We start from the raw sequence: 22211 nt of genomic DNA on the forward strand, positions 1-22211 counted from the left end.
GCCAAACAGAGTGACCATCACCCTCATGGTTTAAATTCAAAGGCCAAGAAAAGGGAAGCCCCAGCCCCTTGTAGTCCCTGGACCTAGGGACTGCTAGAATTCCCTTCGTTAGCTGAGGCCTTCTGAAAGCTGCTTCTCAGATGCTCTGTGAAGGACGAGGCCTTTTTCTTTCACTCCTACTCCATTAGTAGAGTCATAGTTTTTATATCTTAGCATGTGGATGTTGAATGAGGGTTAGACTGTTAGAACAATTTATAAGTGCTTCCTGTTACTATCTAGGATTGCTTCATTATGAATTGGGAACCACAGCCACTCTGTTCTAGCTACAGGGAGATAAGGTGCAGCTAAAATAGTCCCTCCCAAGAGAAGCTCCCCAGGGACCTACAGGACATTGGAGGTGAAGAGCAACTGTCACAGGTGAGCGCCCTGACCATGAACCTCCCAAGCTCCAAAGTTGTAGCGAACCCAGTTAAATACAGGGAGGGCTGGTTACCAGCTCTCAACTGCTGTCTCTGAGGCAGTGAGGGCCTCAGACATGGCTGGGCTCTTGGAGAGACCTAAGCACTCTTTAAAAGTAAAAAGAAGTTGCCTTTTTTAAAGGCAATAATATGTGGCTAAGATTATAGTGAAAAGATATTGGAGAATCAAAGAAGTGTGTTGGTTTTGGTTTTTGGATTTTTTGAAACAGGCTCTTACTATGCTACTCAGGCTGGTCTGAGTCCCAGGCTGGGTCTGATCCCAGGCTTCTGGGATCAAGTAATCTTTTGGTAGTGGAGACTCCAGCTTTTCTAAAGTTGTCACTTCCCTACCCAGAAGTGCTCCAGGTCACTACCCACAAAACAGTATGCTATTCTGAAGTTGGGATATTGCCAGGCCTCTGACTCTGGACATTAGAAAACTTATTTTCCTGACTCAGCCATGTTCCTGCTCATCTTCATCCAGTCTATTGCGTGTGTTCTGGCCCCTCCTCCTTCTCTGGTGTGATTCCCTAGCTTTGGCCCCACACTGCTTCCCCCACCATCCTGTAACATCAGTGCCTTTCCCTAGGAATTTGTTAGAAATGCAAAATCTCAGGCCCTGACCTGCTCCCAACCTATTTCATCAGATTCCACACCTAACAACATCCTCAGTGGTTATCTGAATTAAAGTTTAAGGTACTCTGCTCTAGCATCTGTGAGAGACACACAGCCCATGCACGGCTCTACCTCTGATGTGGGAGATGACAACTTATGTAGGACAACAGAAGAAGGTCAAGTGACAGGGAGGTAGAGAACCCTGAGCTCACAAACCAGGAAGTTACCCCCACCAGGAAGCCTCAGGAGCAAAGAGACACCACCAGAATCCTACAAGCTGTGAAAGAGCCTAGTACAGGAACTGTTGCCAGAACTGTACAGGAAGAGGGAATGCAGTCATTTCCAACCCTGAAGAAATAAGTAGCTACCCCACTCTTTCTCTTCTTTCTCCCTCCATCTATTGCCACTGTCTGTGTTATAGGTTGGAATGTGTCCCTTATCTGTAAATCCTAATCCCTAACACCTCTAAGCAGGACCTTATTTGGAAATAGGGTCAGATGTAATTAGTGAAGATAAAGCCATTCTGAAGTAGGTTGGGTCCTTAATCCACTATGACAGATGTTGTGATAAAGAGAGGAGACAGAGATAGACACACACAGAGACTTGACCACACACACAGCCAAGTGACGACAGAGCAGTGATTGGACTGCTGAATCTACCAGCCAAGAACTGTGATCAAACTGCAAAAGCTCAAGAGCCAAGGAAGCCCTGCGGGTTTCAGGGAGTGTGGTTCTGCTTACTCCTTGAATTGGAATTCTGCCTTAGAACTGAAAGCTAATAAATTTCTGTTGTTTTAAGCCACCCAATTTGTGGTACCTTGCCATGGTAGTCCCCTGGGAAACTCAGACAGTCTCCCAATGGGCAAATACCATCAGAAACCAGAGAAGAAGAAGCCTGACTGAAAAAGTTCATGGAAGGCTGAGACAGAGTGTAGAGTGACCATGTGGGAACAAAAATGAAGTGTCCAGTAGACAGGGTCTATAAGAATAGGTTGACAGCAAGGCATTAGGTTAAAAACAAAAATCAAACAAATTCTCCTTTTAAAAGACTTACCAAACCAAAACTGGTGACTCCCTTCTCTGGCTATGTCAAAGAAACTTGTCTGTTGTCTGCAGTGTGTTGGCATGAAACCAGCACAGAGAAGACATAGAATGTTGAGAGAAAGAGACCTGATGCCCATCACAAAGATATCATTGAAGCCTCCATCTTTAAAATTCAGTTATTGATCCAATAAATTATCCTTGACTTCAGCTACTCTCTCAAAATACCAAATGCCAGAGAATGATAATATATTTTACTCAGTTTCCTGGCTCTAATAGGCATAGGGATGCACAGTGAAGTCTTTCTGGCCAACCTCGTTTTCTTCCCGGGGGGTTGGGGGGAGGAGAAAGTGACTCTTTCCAGACAAGAAATCTGGCTAGAATCCCATTCATGTGAAAGGAAATTTTCCATAAACCAGATATCCAGGTTATTTTATGAAAAATGAGAAAAAACATAGTTATCCAATCAAAGGGAATTGGTCAAATGGATTTTCCATATCCATATAATGAGATACTCTACAGGAAAAAAATTATGACATAGACCGATAGTTTTCAAATGTCTAGTATTGGAGCCCAGTGTTGTCTGTGAAGCCCTCAGGGACAGAGCAGTGTGAGGGAGCACACTGAGCTACTGACATCATAATCCCCATTCAACCAGAGCATTTCTATTTTCACCTGCTCCCATCTATTTGGCTTCCCAGTAGGATGTGCACTGGATGAAGAGTTCCAGGCACCACACACAGCTGGAGTTGTAAAGTGTGCATTAGTTACCTTTTATCCCACTTGAACAACACTGGAAAAGAAGAGAATTTGATGGAGAACAGAGGATCTGAAAATAATTTGGCAGACAGGTGACTCCAAGTTCATGCAAAACAGAGCCACATGGATTAAGAGGTCAAGTGTGGAAAGGAAAGACCCTGACTAGGAGAAGAGAGAGCTAGGATAGGCCCCATCATGCTACCAGCAGCAAATGTACTTGGCAGGTTCCCGGTGGGCTGTGTCCTTGCCCTTAAATGGCAAGGGCTCCACAGTCTTCACAGACATACCAGTGTTCATGAATCTTATGCAAAACCTTATATGATGTCAGAAGGAAACTTCCAGAAATACCCACACCCATGCAGTCTACATATCTATCCTAACTTTAGCTTTCCTTACACACTTTCAGCTCCATTCCTAGACATGAGCCAGATATACAAAAAGAATGTGACAAATACATTATTTAACCATCTCAACAATCTAATGAAATAGATTTCATCCTACAACCATTATTTGATAGAGAATTAAATGTAAGCCCAGAGGGGGTAAGCATTTGCCTAAGGTCACCCTGCTACTAAATGTTGGAATTATAATCTGAAGTCCAAAACAATACTAGACAAAATCAACTTTAAAAAGGAAAGATGTATTTTTGCTCATGGTTTTGGGGATTTCAGTCCATGGTTAGTTGATACATTGCTTTTGGGCCTGTAGTGAGACAGAACATCATGGTAAGGCGTGTGTAGTGGAGCAAAGCTGCTCACCTCATGGCAACCAGGAAGCAAACAGAGAAAGGGAAGTAGGGGTCCCAATATCCCTTTCAAGCACACACCCCCAACAACCTCACTTCCTTCCGTGATGCCCCACCTCTTAAAGCTTCTACTCCCTCCCAACAGGGCCACAGGATGGTGACCAAACCTTTACCAATGAGCCTTGGGTACATTTAAGATCCAATAACATATTTGTGTGACACACACACACACACACACACACACACACGTGAGAAGGAGAAAGAAAGAATAAATAGCTTGTAATAATTTTCATGGGGTGGCAGATCTGGGAGGGGTGGTAGTCTACAGAGTTCAGCCTGCTCATTTCTTGTGAAACCAACGTGCAGAAAGAAGATGTGAGACAGTCAAGGTCCTATAATTAGTTGATCTCCAATCCCAACTCCCAACTGAAGTCCCTCTTTTAAAGCCAATTTAGCTGCCCTTAACACTGTACCTGTTACTTCCCACCATACCCTGACATGTGAGTGTTATGCTTGCTGCAGGCTTGCCAAATGTTATTAAAAAAATCACAAAAAAGCCAGCACCACTTCTGAAATTCTGCTCTGCCTAATGAACTCATCTTACTTACCAGATGCACAAAAGTGAAGCAAACCTGAAACACAATTGGTTAATCCTTCATCCTTCTTTGTGGCAGCCTGGAAACAGCAGGAGAACAGTCCCCCAGCCTGCAGTGGTGTTACGGATCACAACGGAAGCATATTGTCATCAGATTAATTTTCCAACGCTCCTATCCCAACCACAAAATCCTGAGAGAACGAGTGTCAAATACACTTAATAATTGCATAATTATGACATCTGTTACTCTCCAGCACCTCTTAGTGGAAAATTAACTGAAGAAATAGCAGGTTCAAAGATGTGTTAACACTCTGATAGCAGATTTAATTGAAATATGACGGGGGAGGATAATGGAGATTAAATTAAGCTCTCAGATAATCATCTGACACAAAGATAATTGAGCCAGCCTCTGCCACGTTGATGAACGCTTTGGAGATGCTGAGCGGGGTGGCATTTGGAGTATCTTATCCTTCAGGCAAAATGGAATTTTCTCCTCCCCCCTCATTCTCCTCTCGTCATTCAACATTTGTATCCTCCAAATCGATAATGTGAACGGCAGTATAATTGGAAATAAAAGATGATCAGAAATCCACAGGAAATTCAGTTGAGGCATAGGGAGGAAATGGAGCTGCATTCTCCTAGGCACAGGGTGGGTTTTTATGAGACCTGGTCCCATCCTGTGCTGGGAATGCTTTCCCAAACTTCTGTCCTCAGTGGAGAAAACTCTCATGTATGAGAGGAACAGGCAGCTCACAAAGATGAGAATGGAGACAGGAGGAGGATTCCTCAGCACCCCTTCCAATAATTGCCTCTCCAGGGAACCATTTCCTTGCATTGTAGGGCGAGCAGGCAAGCAGTGGAAGGCAAGGAACTGGTACCCAGGGTTGGAGGGCAGGGACACTCAGAGCAGCTCTTGCTGGTGCTTAGTGACTATCTGCAGTGGGCAGGGAAGGCCCATAGGAAGTGTTGGAAAGCAGGAAGCAGCCTGAAGGGGGAGCCTCCTGGAGAGCCTTCTCCTGTCTCTTGACCTCTGATTCAGGTAATACCACCCAATGGAAGAGCTGGGAACAGTGATCATAGCTTGAAAAGGTGGAACATAGAAGAGAAGCTTTCTCTCTCCCCCTCTTATAGTGCACCAAATGCTCAGAGTTTCAAAATTTGGATCTTACATCAATGATTGATCTGTTTTACCAATGCGGAGGCAAGAAAATGGGGTCATCTCTTTCAGGGTCACTTAAGCAACTCTCTCACTTTTTCTTCTTCACAGGCATCATCCCACCTGCGAACATCCCAAGAATTCCTTGCTCTTGATCATTCCCTGTGCATGGCACAACTTGGCACCCTTTGGGGCTGGACAGCACACTGGAAGTAGACTGTCTGGCAGACAACCAGCCACTAGGGCAGCCTGGTGCCCTAGATCTGACAGTAAATGAGGATGGCTTCTCTCACTAGGACACCCATGACTGACATACATGACACCTGCTGGGACTGAGATGCCTTCACATCCTCTAGCTCACATCCTGACCATACCAGGCTGACAACCACGGTCTCCCCTGAAAATTTGCCCAGAGATCCCACACTTTCAGGCAAACTAGATCTATATCTCAAAGCTCTCTTCGCAGTCCTGAGCCTTCTCTTTCAAACCTCTTTTGGGTTTCATTTAGAAACCTTATCTTGCCTCATATTTTTTGTTTGGGGAAGGACCTAAGATTCTGAAAAACTACAGTAAGTTTTGATCTTGATGGAGAAGAGTGGGGCTCCGCATCGCACGTCTTACCACCTACTTCCGGTTAATTCCATTAAGGATTTATTTTCCAGTTGTGGATCTGAGCCACAACTTCCATCTCATCAGACGTCCAGCTCCTCTAGGATGGCAAAATTTGGGAGATGGGTTTGTCTCATCTGTCCCACGACTTCTGTCCCACATTGTTAATTTATCGAAACCTGAAAGAGCAAAGCATGTCATGAGGGAGGGCTTAAGGGATTGTTTTAATCATTCTCCTGTGGCCAGGTAACAGGGCACCAGAAATCCCTTTCAAAGAGAAGACTCTTGGCCCTCCTCTGACCTCTCTTTTTATCTGCAGGATTGTGTGGGAGTCATAAATCATCAGAACCTGCCTCCATCTAGTCTTACTTTGTCACTGATATGGGGCCACTACAAAGAAGGGACTTTGCCTAGAAAGAATATTAGAAAACCTTAATCTGTTCACAATGGCAACATGGTTTGTTGTTTCCACCCTCTTAAGAAATTCTACAGTGGCTTTGAAGAGTTGATTATTTTGTACATTGTGTATCATTTTGTCTTCTTGGGCAAATTGCACAATCAATGATATGTTTCACTGAGTACGTAAATCTCTTTTACATATTTCAAAATAATATCTAATTAAGATGTCAAGGTTATGGCTCATGTAGCTGAAGTGGACAGGGCTCCACCCCTCCCTCAGACTCTCAAAGTAACATTCAAAATATGTCCTATAATTAGGAGCAATTATAAATTCCAATTAAAAAGAAACCCACATGATTCCGAAGATATTTTTTCTTTGATGTTTCTTGCTTTAATTTATGTGCATGTCACACCAAATTGTCTCTGCTTCCTCAGATATGGTTCCAGACAGAAAAGCCTCCCAAAACTACAAAGAAAAAAGAAGACCAAATCTAAGAAAAGTCAGAAAGTTCATTAAGAAGCATTATTGCACCTATAACTTCTGGACTTGGTGTTCATTGATTAGAGATTAAACATCATCCTCTCTACTACTCAGATTGGGATTTTTAATTAGGATGTCATTATTACACAGATATACTGAATGCCAAATTGATTTCTGAGACCTTTTGAAATAATAGCACTATTCTGCAAAATGAAAATCATAATAGATTATTGACTCGTTCAGAAGATTTGATCCAAGGGCAGCTCCCCAATGTCAACATTTTCAATATTTTTAGTTTCATGAAAAGAGACACTCATAATTGGGCTTATATTAAAAGTTTGTACATATTGACCCTGTGTTATTAATGCTGATGGCATCACATTGATTACCCTTGACTTATAATAACAGTGACATTGCTCATTGCTGAATTGTTTACATACCTCATAGCCTTTGTCTTCTGCTTTCATTTAATTTATAAAGTGTTCATGTTCGTTATAAGTAGCATACTTTGTTCACAGAATAGAGGTTCATCAACTTCCTTAATTCATAGGGAAGCTCTAGGGTCTTGGTCATTTTTTCACAGTGTCCTTGGTTCAAAAGAATTCAAAAGCATTACTTAATACAGTCAAGCAACTCAGTAAGTATTTATGTCCTAACAACACCTTGAAGAATTATGCATAAATTAAAATCAAAATATTCTGTTTATTTTGTTCTCTAACACCCACGATTTCTCACTAATGGCATGTCTATGTCTACTAGGGCCTGAAGAACTTCTTAAACTTGGAACCAGATTGACCTTACTTCCCTTCATTTCCTGCTCCACTTGGATCTTCATATGGTTCTTGCTTTTTAATACAGCCACCACTGGAAATTCAGCTTCCCAAAGATAGAATATCATCAAAGAAATGTAGTGTGATCTAATATTGAAAGTATGCACTGTTGAGCAAGTAATTTGCACAGTGCCTAACACATTACCAGATTTTCTTGAAATATTAAAAATAGCGCAGTGAGTTTACAGCATCACCTTCTGTACATTGGTGCACCACTTGTGGATCACGGCCCTGGACTAAGTAACGTGATGTGATGGGATAGTTCTTGTCCATTTCTATACTTTCAGTGCCTAGCACAGTGGCCGATGTATACAATAGAGTGTTTAAAGAATGGGTTTTGGTTTTTTTTTACCACTTTACTTGTTTAGATCATTTTAATTTAAGGGAGTATAATTTGATAATTTATAGCCAATGTACATATATAAGCACTGCCAAGAAGTAAGGATGTATTTTGTCCCACACATGCTGGAGGATGGGTGAGGTGTCACCTCCACTCAAGACATTTCACAAATACTTCTGTATGAAGAAAGGTCATGTTTCTAAAGCACACGGATTTTCTCAGAACCTAGGGAAATGCCTAAAGAGTTCCATCAGCTGCTTATTTTATACAGCATCACAAGTATACATAGAATTGAGGGCACAGAAGAATCCTGTGAAATACCTGGTCATATCCAGACAGCTGTGGATGGAAGAACACATGTCCAGAGATGAATGTTTTTTCTAAACTATTAACTTTCTTCTGAGCATAGTGATCTTTGTTTGTGGGTCTCCACTGGTATCATACACTTGAATATAAAGAACTGCATTTTACACAGTATTGCACTGCTGGAAAAATAATGTCCAATGAAGGCTGGGTATAGTGACTCATGCCTATAATCTCAGTTACTATGGAGATAGAAATCAGGAATATTGCAGCTCCAGACCAGTTCAGGCAAAAAGTCAGCAAGATCCAGATCTTAATCAATAATGCAGGTAAGGTGGTATGTGTCTGTAATTCCAGCTATTTGGGAGGAATAGGTAGAATAATTTCTAACCAAAGCCAGACCAAGGCAAAAAAAAAAAAAAAAACATAGGGTCCTATATAAAATAAATAAAGCAAAAAAGGGCTGGGGGCATGGCTCAAGTCATAGGTGCCTGTGTAGAAAGCAGATGACCCTGAGTTAAAACTCCAGTACTCTCAAATAAGAGAGAAAGAAAGAAAGGAAGGAAGGAAGGAAGGAAGGAAAGAAGGAAAAAAAAGAAAGAAGGAAGAAAGAAAAAAAATGCCCAGTGGTTTATATATAAACAATGGAATATTATTCAGTCTTTAAAAAAGAGCAAAATTATGATCTAGCTACTATGAACGGACCTTAAAATCATGATCCTAAGTGAAATAATGATTCTACTGAGACCTATATCTACTCTAGGCCAATTTGACGCTGACACAAGGTAGAATGGTGGTTACAAGGGGCTGGGGAGAAGTTGAGATAGGGGTCATAGCTAATGGAGTCACAGATTCTGTTTGAAATAAAGAAAATGGTCTAGAAATGGATGGTGGCAATGATGATACAATGTTGTTAGTATATTGCTGTGGCTTGAATGTTTCTCCCAAGAGCTGATTTGTTGGAAACCTAATACCTAACCAAATTCATATGTCAATGACATTTGGGGATGGGACCTTTGGAAGGCAATTAAGATTCATTTCCTAAACAGCAAAATTTGGAAGTGGTGAGAATGGGGTTTTGGTATCATATTAATGGCTTCATAAAAATAATACAGACTTAGGTGAGTGCCCTTGCCCTCTGTCTCCATGTTATGAGGAGCATAATGTCCCTCCCTAGAAGTCAGCTTTCAGAACCAAGAGACATAAACAAATTATAAATTACCCAATCTGTGATATTCAGTTATAGCAATGGAAAAGGGAGTAAGATATATACTTATTCCTATTGAATTGTATAAAATAGTATATTTTATTTACTATAAATATATATAAATATATAGTATATTTTATATACTATAAAATAGTATATTTTATGAAATTTACTATGAAAGTAGAAAACTTTATGTAATATATGCTTTACCATACAGAGACACAAACAGGAGAATTCACTGTAAAAAAACAGCACAAGTAAATAAAGGTTAGAAAAGTATCTCTACCCAATGAAGTATCCAGTTAGAATAGGTACTGGCAAACACTTTCTGGAAGAGGACCAGATAGTAAAGATACTGACCTTCATGGACTATATGGTCTCTGTGCAGCTGTTCAGCTCTGCCCTTGGATCACAGAAACAACCAGAGAAAATGAGCAAATGAATGATCTTAGTAGTTTTCTCAGTAAACCTTTACCTATAGACACTGAATTTGAATTTCAAATAATTCTAACATAGCACAAAATACTGTCTTTCTTTGATTTTTTTGAAACCAATTAAAAATGTCAAAAACATTCTGAACTCATGGATCTTATGAAAGCAAGTACAAGCCAAATTTGGCCTCTGGGCTAACCTAGATCTAGATCAATGATGAGACAATAACTTCCTGATATTGTGTAGAATCCTTCCCAATATTAGAACAGTGTTCTGTGGTGGGCAGGACATGTTTTCCTTAGAAAGCATGAGCATTCTGGGATTGAGTCAACACAACATAGGGTCTGGCCCTCATATCGGCTTCCTGAGACTCTGCCCCTCTACCCAACCAGGTCCCTGGGCTAGTCCAATACCACATCAATCCAAGCAGGAAGAAGATACATTCAGTTCACTGCAGGATGTTAAGAATGCATTTCAACATTTCTTATAGGATCATTTTTACTGAAATAGCCACTTCAAATAAAGTGAAAACATGAGGCGGGGGAAGAAAGATGACAATAATCATGGTGGAATTCATGAAAGCCATATTATAGGAAGAGGATGTCCAATAGGGCTAAAACAAAAATGCTAGGCGTAATTGTTACAAATCAGAAATGAAAGACTTTCTAGAAGGGCATTTTGGAAGAAAGAGGATAGGATTTTTAAAAATAGTATCAATTGGGCAGCTACAGGTATGTTCAGATTCGTTGAATGAGAACTGAATTTTGCAAGTTTTCCTAAGCCTCTACTTTGAGTGAAGTAAGGGGAACACAAAGTTCTTGGGAAACTCATATTCTGAGGTTTGAAGGGGAATGTTTTGGTGGAGAGATGATGGAGTTGGTAGTAGGGAATAAGTTAGCCAATTCCAGAAATTCTAATTACAAGAAATCACATTCAATCATGGCTTTTCCTTTCTTATAGAACCTTTAAGCAAGAGGGATCTCTTCTCATATTAGCTGCTACTACTTGAGAATGGAGTATCTCACCAGGTGCTCCAATGTCACCCACAGAGCAATAGAGAACTGGTGCAGTAAGTAGAACTATCTCTGTTTAGGTATTTGTAGCTCTTCTTCAAGTAGCCCAAGGTGCTCTTGAGATGTCAGGGCTACTAAGGAGAGGAGCTTTGCAGATGTTCATCCTAAGCACCTTTCCTGTATCTTGGCTTCTTCCTCTAATTGTTAACATATCTTTCATTAATTCTCAGATTCCTCCTCCCATTTTTGCATTGTAAGTTTCCGTGACCATCATGGTGCCATTTCGTCAACACACAGGATAATCACAGTTCACAATTGGCTCTAAATAATTTAAATATTTGGTTACAATGAAGATGGCTACAGCCTGTATGTCTAGCTGAGCTCAGAAAAAGCTTCCTTTATTAGTTCTAACTTTATTTCTCATAAAATAGGAGGCCATTTGAGTAAAGTGATAGTTGGAAAAAAATTTTTAAACAGAACCAGCAAATAAACATGGTCTTTATGACTTGTAACTTAATCCCCAGTTGATGTCATGTTTCATGTTTCAACTGCCAGAAAGTGCCTGACATCTATATATCAGGCAGATTTATGGAGATTTCAGGGTAAGAGTTAAGAGGATCCCTTAAATAAGGATAGTGTGTTGTCTGGGGGTAATTTGGAGCCTCTGTTATCCATAGATTGAAATGCACACATTTGGGTAAATTACAGGAATATGCCTTTTCACTTGATCTCTCTTTTCTGTTCAAAAAGTCTTCAGATCTGGGAGGGAGTGCATGAAGGAGAGAGAGAAACAGAGAAGGAGGGAGAGGAAGAACTCAAAATATGATGCTTTTTTGCCCCTATTTGGTCATTGGTGTTTCTCTGGCAATACTAACAATGAAAAGATTCTGCTTTGCAAAACTCAGAATCATCATGTGGGAATCGCTCCATGTCCAAGCATCTCTTGGTGGCAATATGCTTGTTTGGCTACAGGGAGTGACCAAAGATGTGGCACCCTGGTAGCTTCCTATCAAGAAATTCCTGTTGGATCTGCTCCATTGAAACAATTACCCCACAAGGACAGAGTTTTTCAAATGTAAACCTTTCCTTACATCATACAAGTTGAGGGCCAATTAGCCCAGAAAAATGATTTTCAAACAGTCCCAGAAAAAAATGGCTCACTTAACTTTGTCATACATTGTCTATAGATTTGCCTTGGTGCTTCTTGTAGGTATACTCACTCTGGTGAATTAGTGAGAACAAATTACACTAGCTGATGTTATAAACAGCCCCAAATGTCAATGGTCAAATACAGTAGAGGTTCATTTGTTGCTTAGATGGTGCAGTGGACTTCTACATGGTGATTCAAATATCTGGTGTTTGCCCAAATGATGACTTTGCCATCTGTCAAGACATGGAGTGCTGCATGCCCTCCATCTGCCTGGGAAAAGAGAAAGAGAAGCCAGGAGAGTTACCTGGGAGGCTTAATGGGTCTTTGGTCAGACTCAATCACATGACTCTACTTGACTGCAAAGAATGCTGGGAAATGTCATGTAAATGTGATCCCAGGAAAGACAACACAGTACTGCAAGTTAAATACCCACTGGGATTTCCTAAGAGACAAAAGGAATTGTAATAAAAACAAAAGGTAGCTTTTTCACACTTGTATCTCATTGTTGACAAGTGGTTCAATTTTACTTCACCTTCACATCAGTCCTCTGAGCAGACTAGTAATAATATCCTTACTTTCACGTAGGGTAGAGCAGGGACTTGCCTGTGGTCTGGGCCACAAAACTAATAAATGACAGAATTTGAATCAGAATCCCAGTATCCCAGGGATAGATTATCAGTTTTTACTTCTGAGATATAATTATAGGAGTAGATGGAAGGGAATGAGGTGGGGGCAGGACAGTTATGCCCCAAGAGAGTTAGTGACTAGACAGAGTCAGACAACTACTTCTGGTTCTGTGTAGTTGTTAGAAAAGACATTCACGGGATGTTTAAGGAGCAGGACATGAAATTGTTTCAGTTCTTGGTTTTGAGGCTAAATGCCAGTCTAATTCAGAGACACAATCTTTTGTACACAGTTGTCTTTTCCTCTTTAAAGTATGACTTATTATGTTGTATTAATATACAAATATTCATGGTATGACAATAGCCAGAATAGCAGAATGAAAAGTTGTCCTGACCTTCTGTAAGTGAAATGTGACTCAAGATGAATGAAAAACAGGTAAAATAGAACTGAGACTTTTGAGAGGGCACAGGTTAGAATCTTGGTATGTGTTAATTTCCACCATTGGTACAATCCTGATAAAATGTTTTCATCCATCACGCCAACAGAAGAGTCAAGCTCAAACCCTTTGCTCCAAAGATGTGGTCCTGTAAAGTGTTGCCAGGCTTCATAATTGTGATTTCAAAGGTTTGTGGAAATGTTTCATTAATTCTTATAAAGAAATCTTTTTTTCTTAATTTTTTCATTAGCTTCAGACATTTACTTGCAATTACATTTGTTCAGTGAATACAATGACAGAAATTAATAATTCATAGCTTTTGTCAAGGAAAAATTTAAAAAGGACAGTTGTTCAATCAAATACAACTTTAAATGCACAATCTTTATTTAAATAAGATGTAAAAAATAAATAATGGGGACTGTTATTGTACTTTTGAGAAACCTTCTCTTTTCCAAATTATATCTATGCTATACCCAGTGACATGCAATCTTGGGTTGCTCAGAGCACATCATGAAAATAACAGGTTCAGATCTGATGATCTGAGGGGGGTGGGGTGAGCTTGATTCAAGCTTAGGATTTGTGGCACTGCCTGGATCTTTGGAGGCCTTGGGCTTAATGACAGAGAATCAGCAGGAAAAAGGTGGAAGGGACCAAAAGTTTATGCCTTCCCACAACCCCTCCTCTGACAGTGAGGGAAATCAAGGTCCAGACAGAGGCAGGGAACCTTTCAATTCCCACAGTGAGTGAGTAACACAAATGAACCCAGAGCGTAGGTCCTCAGGCCCTCAGCCATAGCTCTCTCAACTGTGATGTCACCTCTAAGTTACCATGTGGCCAGGATCTGCCTGCAAGTATCTACCTACCTATTGGTTATGATTTGACCAAACCTTTTAACTTGACTGCCTAGCTACTCACCTGAAATTCTACCATTGAAGATGAGCTATTTTGGCTGGCAAAGACATTTTTTTAAAAATTGTGCTTCCCTTGTTAAAGTAAAAGTACTCATTATTAAAAAAATAACTTAAGTGGAAAGTAAAGGTGGCAAACAAGGTCAAGGCCTGGCAGAAATAGGATGGCAAGGGGAGTGGTGACAAGTTCTTCATCTAGGTCTAAGATCTAAGGGTGAGGTGGTATTATAGACTCCTTCTCCTGTCCCTCCCTGCTCTTACCTAGGAGCAATAAACTCTAAATCGGTTCTAAATCTTAACTATCTTAGCCAAAAGGATGACAGTAGAGCCTGTCTTTGTAGAAAAGAAAAACCAAAACTTAAGAGACTTTGTGGCAATAACAAGCCCATAAAGGGAGGTTCCCTTGGGACAGCAGTTTAGCAGAATGGTTAAGAATTTGATGTCTATAGGTTGGACTCTTGACTCAACTAGTTAAAAGTTCTGTGCCTTGGGGAAAAGCATTACTAAAATCTCTGAGTTCTACTTTATTTGTAAAATGGAGATGTATCAGTTAGCTATTGTGCTGTAACAAGTTGCCCCAAAGTCTGGAGGCTTGAAGCAGCAGTTATTTATTCTGGTACATCTGTGGGGTAGATGTCAAGGTTTTGTTTCTCACTACAGCCTGAGGGATGGTAGCTGCAGCTCTGCTAATTTGCCTCTTATTATTTTTCTGGGACCAGCAGACAAGCTGGCTCTTCCCAAGGTGCAGACAGAGATGTGAGAAGACAGGAGGAATACACATCTGGCACTGTGCAGTTCCAACTATAAATCATTGGCTAAAACAAGGACAAGGCTAAACCCAAGTCAAGGGATAAAGCAGGAAATTTTGCTCCAAACAGATATGGCAAGGATGTGGATGAAGTGAGGAGTGAAGAGTTGGGCCCCAAAATGCAACTTGCCATCAGGGATAACACAAGTACTTCCACATTGCATCCCTCTGAAAATTCACTAAGAAAGGATATGCAGAGCACTAAGGACTGGCTAGACCCTCTCGGAGGAAAATAGGGTTGCCTAGAAGTGGGTGTGCTTTTGTCCTCTGCTGGGTGAAGTAGTAATCAAGGTTTGGAAACTAAGAATTTTTCTCTTTGATTTGAGCAACTGTTAAAGGGGTGTCTTCTGGGGGTGAGAAAATGTGTGGTCTTCCCAGATTGATCAATTTCCTGTATCCAAGTACAGTATTGACCCTCATCTCACACACCAAAAGAAACAAATGGATTTGATTAGCAAATACTTTCGTCTACATCCTAATTGAAGTCTCTGGGACTTCCTTGCTTTGGAAAATCCCATCTGAATGCACCATACATCAGGTAGCCACATCAGCTGCCTGGCCCCTCCCAAACCACAGCACTTATCCACCATCTTCTCACCAGCCCCATCAAACCCGTCCAAGACCAGTGCATCCAAGCCCTAGGCTGGAAGAGTCTCCTGTAGGTTTCAAGTCATACCATAAATCAGTCCCAATACACTAAAGCAGAAGTATGGGACAGCCCTCATTAGTGCCCAGGTCCAGATGCACTCCTTGCCAGGGACCCAGAGATTCAAAGACCATTTTTCCCTGGTTAGGGCAGCTGAACTCATTTTCAGCTGAGGAGGCAACCATTTGGCCATCTGAAAAGTCTGACCAGTTGGCACATCATTGTCTCCAAATGAGCCGGCAGGAAACGGGGTTTCCTAAAACTTGGTTTTAAAGCACTTAGAACAGGAAACCATTTCCCATGCATGTTAGATCTCTCTAATGACTGACTAACTAGAAACAGGCTATCTTAATACCCTGCCCCGAGCCATTACAAATGGCTTTCTTTCCAGACTTCATTAGAATATTTACTGCGATTTGGATAGAAGACTTTTGACACTGCAGTCATAAAATTTACAGGCGACATTTTTTTTTTTTCTTTCCAGTCTGAGAAGAGACTTGGAAAAGCAGGAGGAAAACCTTCAGCTTCCCCAATCACCAATCTCATTCATTAGTGGTCTTCATGTCTCATGACCTCTAGTTAAAAAAATAAACATCCCTGTGGTAGTCCAATAAATTTCTTTCAGAAAATAACAAAAACAAAAAACAGCTAGATCTCTCTATTATCAACTCCTGACTCTTTTATATGTTTGTGGAAAGAAACAGACAATTTTCAATGTGTGTACATTCTACATGTTGTGTTACTAAATCTTTACCACTGTCTTGTAAACAGGCACCATCGTTGTCCCCAATTCACCTTGGAGAAAACTGAGGCCAGAATTTTCCAAAAGTCACACAGCTAACTGGCAGAGCTAGGACTGGAATCACAGTGTCATGGAAACACAGCTCCTCTTACTTCTGTTACTATTCATTCTTATCCTCAAAGAACACCTGTCTACACAGATGGTGGCCACTTGGTGGAAAAGAGATTTGAACTCATTTTCCCTTTGCCTTAAATTTCATGCATTTAATACCATTATAAAAATGGTCAACCAGAGCTCCAACAAAATCGATGTTAAAATTTCCAATCAGAGAAGAGTGACTATGGGACAATGACATAGTTCTGTTTGCAACAGAACTATTCAGTTGCACTTATAGTTTCTGGTGGTGACAACAGACATGAAGAAAATAAGCAAGGAGAATGAACAGGGTGGTGGGGACAGGGAGAGCCTTGAGAGAGACCCTCATCTGACTGAGTAGTCAGGGAAGGAGTCTGAGGAGTGGTCATATGAGTAGAGACCCAAATGAAGCAAAGAGAAGGCAACCCATGCAAATGTAGGCAAGGAAGATTCTAGAGCAAAAAGATAGTCAGCACCAAAGCTCTGTAGTGGGAGACAAGTGTTTGAAGAACAAAAGATACCCTCAAGTATCTTTGTTGGTGTCCCTGTGACTTACAGTTACATTAAGAATGCTAAGTATTCAAAATTCTGTACGTGCACAGTGATAACCCACTAGACACCTGCAAATCATCATCAGATAGTTAATGCTGTGCCTGACACAGCTCATGGAGTCTCACTGTAAAGCTATGCCTTTGGTTTTCATCACAGGATGTTTGGAAAATGACTTCTCCACTCTCAGTAAGGCTCTGTGGAATACATAGTCCCCAATACATAGGATGCTCTATGGATGGATGCACAGTCATAACCATTCTAAAAATCAGTGTGCTTTCTCTTAGCAAGTAATAAAGAGCGTGATCTGTCAGGCTTCCCCCTTTTTGCCTTGATTCCTAGGAAGCTCAATGTTAAATTTAATATTCAATTAAAACAACAAAGTTAGCCTTCAAGGCTTTTGAGCATTTTTAATGCTTAATTGTATATCTGCTTTTCATTGCAAGCAGCCTCTAGTTCTTTTGGACTGGTGTATAAATAACACATGTACATAAAATCATGTATGCCAAGCATGTAAGATGGTTGGTCTGCCTGAAAAAGTAACATTTATAATCAGTTCATTGGATGCTCCAGATAAGCCTTTGTTTACTATACATTTACATGGAGGCAATCATGTGACCAGATTGGATCAGAAAAGGAGAAGGAAATACAGCCTTAGGTTGCTATGCTAATGTCTCCGCCCCTCCCTGGACTTGGCCATTGACTTGCCTCAGTCAAGGGGTCATTAGCAAATATGTTACAAGCAGAAACTTAACAAGCAATTCTTGAAACGTTTGCTGCCTCCACTCAAAATGAAAGATATGTAAAGGAAGAGACCCAACCACTCTAGCTGATCTTATAGCTACTGGAGTCACACGGGCAGCCCAGGCAGAACTCAGAGACCCACTCAAGCAACAATCATGGGAATTCATAAATCTTTGTTATTTCATGTCTGTAAGTTTTAGGGTGGCTTGTTATATAGAGAACTGATACAGATGCCCTAATTTCTTTCTAGAGTATAATGGTCAAAATGCTAACTCTTTCAGTCCGGGAAGTATTTGGCACATGCTCAAAAGAATAGCAAGACTGAAGGACTCCCCTTGTCAGGAAGTAAATCATATCAGTAAGAGGACATATTTTCTGAGAACCTACAACTAGAAGCTTCTCTCTTGACCCAAGGGCTGCATTAATAAAAATACATAATCACTATTCTCAAATCACTTAGTGGGTGATATGGCCAAAATAATTTAGGCTGTCTGGGATTGGCAGAAGAACAAATGAAGATATGAAAAAAATAGATAGTGTAGAAAAATATTCTAATAAGTATTAGCGTGAAATATGCAGTGATGATAGCAGTCATATCAAGGCATATCAAAAAAAGTAAGCACAATTATTTTCCGATGCATGGTACTAGAATACTAAGCTGGTTACTTGGAAGAAAAAAACTCAAATCAACAAACACATTCCCTCATACTGAGCACACAGAAAACAGAGCACTCAGAATCAATGGTATGATGCTTATACTGACTTTCATAAATATTTAGAAATGTTAAGAGTTGCCTGTTGAGCTGTTGTTAGCTTGAAATCAGCCATATTAGGAGTATTTGCACCACTTTAATTGGCAAACGCCAAGGATCAGCTATTGTGCTGATCCTTGATGTTTTCATTGTTGTGTTTTTAGAGTGTTTATCAGCACACCATTGACAGTGGGGAAGATTTATGTATTTCACCACACATCTACTTAAAATTTTTCATGAAAAAAATTAGGAAATGGGATGGACTAGAGGGCATATTTCATTTATGTGAAAAATACCAATATGTATAGGAAAAATGTCAAAAGGAAATGCTATTTCTTTTCAGCCAATGGTTTCAAAATTGTCTACAGTGAGCAATGTTTGACTTATGTCATTTATCAAACATAGAAAACAGAAGAAAAATGTTTTAATCTAATTTTTACAAAAATAAGACAGAAATCCCTTCTTCTAGGAAAAAAACTGTTACCACTATTACAGCAGTAACAGTGTACTATGACTTGGATGTGGTTTGTCCTGTGCTAGGAGCTCAGTCGCCAATGTGACCACATTGAGGTGAAGAACCTTAAGAGGTGGGGCCATGATTAGCTCATGGGGTCCCAGAAGTTTTAATGCCTGTGTCTGTCTCCCAGCAGGGAGTCATGACTGGAGTAGCTCTCATGAGAGAACTATGTTAAAAACCAAGAGCACACCACGCACTTGGTCCTTTCTGCACGTGGCTATTTTGCTTTTCTGCTTCTCTGCCATGTTGTGACACAGCCAGGGGGTTCTTTGTTGGAGGTTTGAATTTCCAGCTACCAGAATCATGAGCCAAATACACCATTTTCTTTGTTAAGTACCCATCCTTGGGTATTTTGTTATAGCAACAAAAAATTGGCTAAGACAGCCCCGCATTGGGCTAGGGAATTGCTTGTTTTATCATTGAATCCTCACCACACTGCTAGTCTGCAAATGATATTATTGAGGCCTGAAAAGGTGAAGTGACTTGGCTAAGGACATAGTGCTTTGAACTCAGAGTAAATGCCTACATTCTGTTCACCACATGGCACTGCTTCCAGTGTTAATTTGGGGCAGATTCGAAAAGTCAAATCTTTTGACTCATGCTCATAAAATTCCCATAGATCATTCAAGCTTTCATGTACAGACTATTTATCTTATTTTAGTTAGAACTATGTACAGTATGGTTAAAACAGAAAATCGGAACATGGATCAATAACTCTAGAGGCACAGAGTGAACCAGAACCAGTGGCTGCTGAAAGCTGAAGACAGCAAGCTACACAAAGACCAGGACGGCACCTTCTTCCCTGTCCCACTTCCACTGCTTAGGTCCTTGCAGGCCTGAGGAATGCACCTGACAATGCTTTCTGAATAAATGAAGGGAAGCAGAAAAAGCAAGAGTAGAATGGGAAGGAGAAAGAAGAGAGGAAAACAGAGGAAGATAACCAAAAATCAGTAAGACGCAAAAACTCCACCACAGTATAGTGTATGAGCGGTGGGCTAATGGGCCTGTCTCTGAGTGCCTTCCAGTGATGTCATAGTTGAGATGATCTTTATAATAAGATGAAAAATCAAGATGGCGTGCTGGAGCACAACTGTAGTCTTGGCACTTGAGAAGCTGAGCTGGGAAAAACATGATCAGTCCAGTGTAGGCTATACAGGGAGACCCTATTTCAAAAAGCAAACCCAGCAACAAAACCCAAGAAGACAAATCACCAGGAAAAAAAAAAAAAAAGCAATACTCAGTATAATCTTTTTCAAAAGGCAGTAATTATATAAAATTCATTTTAAAAACATTTCTACTATAAGTGATTAGATATGGTATTTAGACGAGTCAATATACACCATAAAAAAATTCATTTTCTACAACAGCTTGTTCCCAAACCACAGGGAGTTATTACCATTTATTACAGGCACTTCCATTCCAACAAATTCCACGATGAAACTAATGACAAGTGGACTCCTCCAAGGACCTATTTACGTAGTCACATCATAAGTGTCATCAGCATTTCAGTATCATTTGGAAAAATCAAACTTGCCTTGAGAGTTTAGTTAGGTTTTGTTTGTTGATGTATATGCTTTATTTTATTTTGCTTCAAACTATCTTATCTCTTTATATCTTCTGGAATTTTAGCCAACCTTCCTTGTTGCTTGACTTCAGAATAATTATTTTTCCAATCCTAAAACAGAATCGAGAAGCTGGGTGGGATGCCTACTACACGGTCATCTAAATCAAAGGCTAAGCAGTCCTGCTCCTCCTGGATATGTCCAAGACCTGAACACCTCACTTCACCACTCCTCCCCAGCACCTCCGTCTTTTCAATGGGGATAACAGTTTCTTCCTCAAGGATTTCTGTAAGGAATGATATAATCCTCCAGGCCAGTTTTTACAATGATACTTGGCACTCAAGAAATAGAAATTATAATTATGGATCTAACCACAAAGCATGCATTTCAGAGCTCTACTGGGATTGTGTTTCCTCTCAAAATTTTGATTCTTGGCCTTTGTTTGAGTTAGAGATAAAATGCAGGGTCAAAATCTCTGATCAAGATACTACTTTCTAGGGCCAAGCATGGTGGTGCATACCTGTAATTCTAGCTACTCGGGAAGTAGAGGTGAGAGGATCATGGTCCGCAGCCATCCCAGACAAAAGCACGAGACCCTATCTGAAAAATAAACTCAAAGCAAGAGGATGAGTGAGTCATAGCTCAAGTTGCAAAGCGTTTGCCTACCAAGTGCAAAGGTCCTGAGTTCAATCCCCAGTTCTGCGAATAAAGAAAGGATATTACCTTCATGCATCTCAAATTTAGGTCATCTCTGGGTGCTTGTGACCTACAACTTAACAAGATTCTGTAAATACACATGAAGTTAGCTTAATGATATTTAAATTGTGAACTTTATGTCTCTCTCAAAATAATTTGTTGAAGTTATCACACAGTTTGAATCCTACAACTGGCTGATCAGTCTTTCTCTCTTTGGGAAAAGGATTTCAAATCTTTAATTTGCTGTGGATTATTTTGACCCAAAGTTGGGCAAACATTGGCTAGATAACTACCATTCCTGTTTGTCATTTCCACCAGAAATATTTGATTCCTCTTACTCTCATGCTTTTGATGACAGATCCAATGAGCACTCCAACTAAGCCAACAAAATTTCCCAATCCAATAAATCCCTTCAATTCAGATCCATGTTTAAAGTCTCCCAAATCCATGCCTGCTAACCCAGCGATTGATAATGCACTCCCACCATGGCCTCTAACTGTGCAGGCCAAACAGAAAGTCCAGAAAAGTTGGGATGTGGAGAAGCCCAAGCTTTGGATGTCACTCTGTTGCAAACAGAAGCTCTCATCCCCAAACCCTCTGTTTACTAGTGGGTAAGATCTTCATAAAATCTGTTGTATTCTTCCCCACAGGTTTCAGGATTGCTCCTACAATCCAGCTAGCTCTGTGGTCTCTTTCTAACAGTCAGAAAGGCTCACAATATTCCACTTCTCGTTTCTCTCTTGTTGCTCTTTCTTTCAGATGCCTAGCATGACCTTCCAAGGAGCAAAAGGGTGGAATCTGCATTAGTTACAGAGACCTCTGTCCTTCCTGTGGGATCTATGTCTGCATTTCCCTGTAAGGCTTTAGCAGGGTCCCATTTAATCCCACCATGCACACTAATCCAGTCTTATTCTAGATCCCAGTTTGGGCACAAGGGCTTCACGATAACATCCTTGAGGG

Source organism: Castor canadensis, chromosome 15, assembly GCF_047511655.1.
Source record: "Castor canadensis chromosome 15, mCasCan1.hap1v2, whole genome shotgun sequence".
Classification (NCBI taxonomy): Eukaryota; Metazoa; Chordata; class Mammalia; order Rodentia; family Castoridae; genus Castor; species Castor canadensis.